We start from the raw sequence: 5,839 nt of genomic DNA, 5'->3' as shown, positions 1-5,839 counted from the left end.
ACAAATTGGATTGGAAAGGGTTAATACAAATTTGTATAAGGTTATTCTCCAGGGTTTTTTATTCATTCATGGCTATGATACTATTAGCAGAGCAGCACATAGGTGAGCGTTCAGCGTGCCGAGACCAAGAAGCTATTACTTCATAATTTGTAACTAAATTTCATTCCATTTTTCCTAGGTCTGTTCCCTAAAATGTCAACAGCAGCACAGAGGAGAAGTGGTAGGTCTATCCATACATAGCTATGTGTTTATATAGCGGACTGTCAGACTCATTGAAATGAATGCAGCAGTGCCGCGCATGCGTAGCCAGGGCTCCATTCCTTGTAACATCATTGTAACAAGAAAAGGGAGATAAGGGTTTCCCTGTTCTCAGGATTGGTGCGGTGAGATCCCCACTGACCAGACTTTTATCACCTATCTTATGGACGAGACAACCTCTTTAAACATGTATGACCAATATGAACAACTGTAACAGACAAGATGGACTAGAATGTGTATGGTTGCGACTGCTAAACAATCATTCATCATACGATCAAGCAGAAGGCAGCATCCCTGTTCATCACTTCTACATCGGAAGAGAGTTAGGGCACGTTCACGGTGTTGTAGTTTCCATTCTAGTACTCTATTAACCCTTTGCAATCCAATTTTGGATTCAGGGTTTCCTAGGGGGTCTTTCTCTTTCTACCATTATACAATGGCTCCATCTGCTGGCTAAAGCCAGTACTGCGGTTTGGGACATGCTGGAGAGGCCCCCAACAACAGAGCGGCCAGTAATATGCAGTAAGAATACTCTGCCGGACGTCTTCCGACATTGGAGTAGTACAGCCTTCAATCAGAATGTCTGAAGACGTCAGGCAGTGGATTGGAAAGGGTTAGGGGAGCAGGAAAATGGAATATCCCCTGGCCGAATGGATCCATCTTATGGCAAAATCAAACAGACCCTATAGGTTATATATGGTATCCATTCAGTTGCCGTTATGGTGTCTGGTATTTTCCAGGATGAAATAGCACTGCATGCTATTTTGTCCTGGGTTTTAATGGACAATGCAGATTTGCATTGGAGGCAGATGGAAAAATGTAAAAAGTTGCAAATTTTTGTGCCGGTATACCATGCACCAAAATTTGTAACTTTTTCACACTAGAAAACTGGTGCAAGTGGCTTAAAAATAAATTCATCTCATTAGTTCTGACAATGTGAAAGCAATGAAGAAGGGGTAAGAAATGCTTGTTCTGTGACTGAAGAGAAGGGTATGTGGGCCTGTAAGCAATACAGAGGCAAGTATGCAATGGCCTGGAGGTGTAATGAAACCTTAGTGTAAAAGAGGCAACATGCAGGGACTTTTTAAAGCCAATATCACAACACCACCAAATTTAGCACAAAACATCTGAGTGGTGCAAGCAACACTCACAGTCGTAGATAGAGTATCTGCAGTATAACAAACGGTTAATCTGGGTAAAATATGGCATTATCTGGACGTTTTTTGCATTACAAAGGCACCGTTTGGCACTACATGGGCAGAATTAGGCTCTATGTGTGCATAGTTCTGTTCCTGTGAAAATGGTTTGGCTTGGGCAAAATATGGGTGTATGTTGGCAAAGTCCAACATATCACTTTCTGTACAGTTTGTGGAACTATATGACAATTATAAGGCTCAAAGTAGACAAAGTATTCACTTTCTGAGTATTGTTTAGACCTATGTGGGCAAAGTATTGCACTATTCAGGTATACTGTGTATTTATGCAGTAACCTAGTTCTGTATGGCACTAATCGGACTCTTTCTGAGAAGAGATGACTAAACTAAACCTGTAGAACTCAAATTCGAATCAAATTTTACTTAAAGTTTAGTTCAAACCAAACCAAAAGTTCATAAACCCCCCTAAAACTATTATTGAACACTGTCTAAGAGCCATGGTGGTGGAGGTCGTTCAATGAATGTAGCTGAAATTGGAAAACTCCATGCATATGTTGAACATAGAACTCCAACACTGTAACTACTCCAACACTAACTACTCAACAAACATGTTTCTTCTATCTCTGGAGTAAGTGAAGGATAAAAACAAGAGGAAGAAATACAAAGAGAACATACGAATTCCATGCAGATGTTGGCCTTGGTCAGATTTGAACCTGGAAGACCAGCGTTGCTAAACAATACTGCTAACCATTGAACCATCCTACCACTTCTTCGTTGTTCCTCTGCTGCAGGAGGAGAATAAGAACAAGAAAAAACACAAACACAGCGAAAACATACAAACCCCATGCAGATGTTGTCCTTGGTCAGATTTGAACCTAGGACGCAAGCACTGCAAGACAACAATGCTAATCATAGAGCTTCATTCATTGAAGGATCACCATCACTCTGTGACAGTGTTTAATAGTAGTTTTCACGATTTTTTTAAATGAACTTTTGGTTCAAAGTAATTCGGATAGAACCAAACTTTTTGACAAAACTCAACTAACCAGCTGAACTGAACTCTGAAACGTTCGCTCATGTCTATTTCTGAGCAATATGTTCCTCACAGCCTTTGTATGGCACTGTGTAGGTGGAACGTGAACATACTGTACATAATATATGTGTTACTAAGGCAAAAGCCAAAGTTTAGAGAGAACTTGCCACCAAGTTCATGCTGTTCTAAGTTCATAATGCCTGTGGTTTGGACAGGTACTCAAATTGCAAGCATGTACTGTAATGTGAGTACCTAGACTGACAGGTGACAGCCGGAAAAACGCATACATGCCTGAAATGCATATGCTTGTGGTTTGGAAACCATGAACCTGGTGATAGATTCTCTTTAAATGATCTTCCTTCTTTCCAATGTAGGAGGTATGTCCTACTTGATCATAAATAGTAATGCAGGCATCACTAAAATGGGAGCGTTGGTACTATCACTCATATGTGGGCACTTATTACAACTGACAAGTGCATGATCCATGTATTTGCATCTGCCGACATGACTGTGTATGATGTGATCTCCTTCCACAAAATCCTGCTGTTTGCCATTATCGTTGCATATGTAATTGCCGCTCTTTCTAAATTTTCCATTGTTACTCCCATCACTGTTATTGTATTATCAAAGATACTTTACCCATTATACAACTTACTAAATGCATTATTTGCTCTTCCTATTTTCTTGCCACAGATCCTGATATTGACCCATCATGGTACACTGGCCGTGGGATCCGTCCTGTGGGCCGGTTTGGTAGGAGAGGCACTACCTGGGAAGACACTCAGAAGTCTATGTACAGACCATTAGGGCAGATGTGTATTCCAATAAAAGACAGCACTGAGCTGAATGATGACATCTAAACCTGCATGTTTGGTGTGAAATCATCTTTTGCCTACGTACTGCATATATTTAATAGATAAACAGCCAGAGACATCGACAAAATGGAAGTATATATCCATATTTGGGTAAATGTACGTATTGTATCGGTGATACAGTGTACATACATGGTCTCATGGGTTATATAGTCTTCCCGCCTGTGCTTGTGGTAGGCGGGCTTTTGTAGCGTTCATCATCTCAGGATCTTCCTCATACAGTATATGTGCTACACACTACTATAGAGTTATCAGCGAAAGTTGATTTGAGAAGATGGACAGTTCCTCGTAGGAAAGCCACATGCCTAGCAAGGAAAAGCCCCAATGTCACCAACTTGCATTATACCTTTACCCAGTTTTAAGCAATCATGTGAATAATTGAGCAAACATAAGGTTCTGAGTCGTTGGCTCTGAAGATGGATCCATCGTAGCTGACATTATTAATTACCAAACAGATCCCAATAAATTCTGATACATCTCATTATCAGGTTTCGGTCAGGGTCTCAGTAGTTTTGATGGTGTTGCAGACTATGGATATTATACCTGTCGTCTAAAAATGCAGGAACCCCCAAAAACACACAGAGTAATGAAAATATGAACAGAAGCCTCAGTTGAGGTCTGTTGTAGCACTGATCTCTCAGATTCAATATTATGTGTTTAATCTGTTTATTAACTTTCATATAAAAACAGTACAGTTAGAGACATATAATGACATACGTATTGGCTATTACATTAAAGTGCGCTCCACAGAATATTTTGGACAAAAAATCTAAACCAGATAAGATAAGGGTAGAGACTTTCCAAGTCCAGTAGAGTCTGTCGAAATGAGACTTTCCAGCAAGTAGACTCAATTATATAAGTGACATTGCGACTGCTGCTCAATCGTCTTGTAACAAAGTGTTTGTGGACGTACCCTTATAATAAACCTCATCATGAAAAGTTTTGCTTCCTATAACCTGGTGAGACACCAGGACCTACAAGCATAACATTGTTATAACAAAGGGGAAGAATAAAGCAAGACTAAAGGCCCATTTACACTGAGCAATGATCGCTCAAAAATTGCTAAAAAGCGATCGTTTGATCGATAGTTGTTATGTCTAAACACATGGCCATCGTGCACTTTTCATGCACTGCTAGCTGATCTTTAAATTCAGCTCAACCTAAAAATCGCTGTGCGGTCTTATCAGCAGTTCTCCATGGGGAGTGCTGATAGCATTGTTTCCCGTTAGAGAACAAAGGAGCTGAAAGCAGATGAGAGCCCTTGTGCTGTTAACTGCATTTAGCTAAAGGCTTCATTTGCCTGCTAATAAGCTATTAAGTAGCTGAGTAGCTACTTAATAGTTCATGCAAAATTATCGCTCAAAGCTGTTACTCAAACTGTCCTTTGAGCGATCTTTGAGTGATTATCGCTCTGTGTAAATGGGCCTTAAGGAAGTTAACCTTTAAGAAATTCAAGTAGAATAGTAAGGAAAGAAACAAAATGCTAAATAATTAGATAACTGCATAAAAATGTACTATATTAAATTTATTTATTTTCCAAAAAGGAAATAAATAGGTAAATAACAAATTTCAAGTAGGTATGGAGTGGGTGGAGATTTATTAATATGGATGTACCATAGTTAGAGATAAACGAGTACCAAAATGCTCGGGTGCTCGTTATTCGAGTTGAGCTTTTCGTAATATTCGAGAGCTCTATTTGAGTTACAAATCCCATTGAAGTCAATGAGGGACCCGAGCAAGCCATGTACTGCTGTGGACGTGCGCACACTTGCACGTCGCAGCAGGAAGTTGTAATGCGGGGAGGGGTCGAACTCAGCGTGGCACTCGTTCGAGTATTAAGCTCGGACAAGCATGTTCACTAGAGATGAGCGAACGTGTTCGGCTCCGCCCCTTTTCGCCCGAACACCGAACTTTGCGAGCAATTCCGTGCTCGGGCGAAAAAAGTTCGGGGGTCGCCGTGGCAGCGCGGGGGGGTGCGGCGGGGAGTGGGGGGGAGAGGGAGAGAGAGAGGGCTCCCCCCTGTTCCCCGCTGCTGCCGCCCGCGCCGCCGCGCCTCTCCCCGCCCCCCGGCGCCCCCCGAATCTTTACGCGCGGACACTGAGGTCCTCGGTAAAGCCGGTGTCCGGGTGCGTAAGTGTTCGTTAAGAACACGTTCGCTCATCTCTAATGTTCACTCAACTCTAGCCATAGTCTTTTCCCTTCATTTTCTATTTTTTCACATTTATGAAAACTGTAAAAATAAATGCATTCTTTTTTCCTTTCAAAATGGAATATTTTTTACCAACCAAAATAAAAGCACATTACTATAAAAGACAAGTGTTAATAGAATTATGCGTTCTCTGTTGACGTAGTCTATGTTGTTGTGTTGCTCCCATTTCTCCATTCTTTAGTCTAGTTAATTGACATTATAAGTAGAATCTATTATTCCCTAGAAAGGACATTTAATACTCTACTAATATTACCTGTATTCTATATACCAATACGAGTAGAGATACCACCCAAATGTTGCCTCTACTGCACCT

The sequence above is a fragment of the Eleutherodactylus coqui genome, chromosome 8 (genome assembly GCF_035609145.1).
Source record: "Eleutherodactylus coqui strain aEleCoq1 chromosome 8, aEleCoq1.hap1, whole genome shotgun sequence".
NCBI lineage: Eukaryota > Metazoa > Chordata > Amphibia > Anura > Eleutherodactylidae > Eleutherodactylus > Eleutherodactylus coqui.
The sequence above is the reverse complement of the archived record's forward strand: the minus strand, read 5'-3'. Positions refer to the sequence as shown.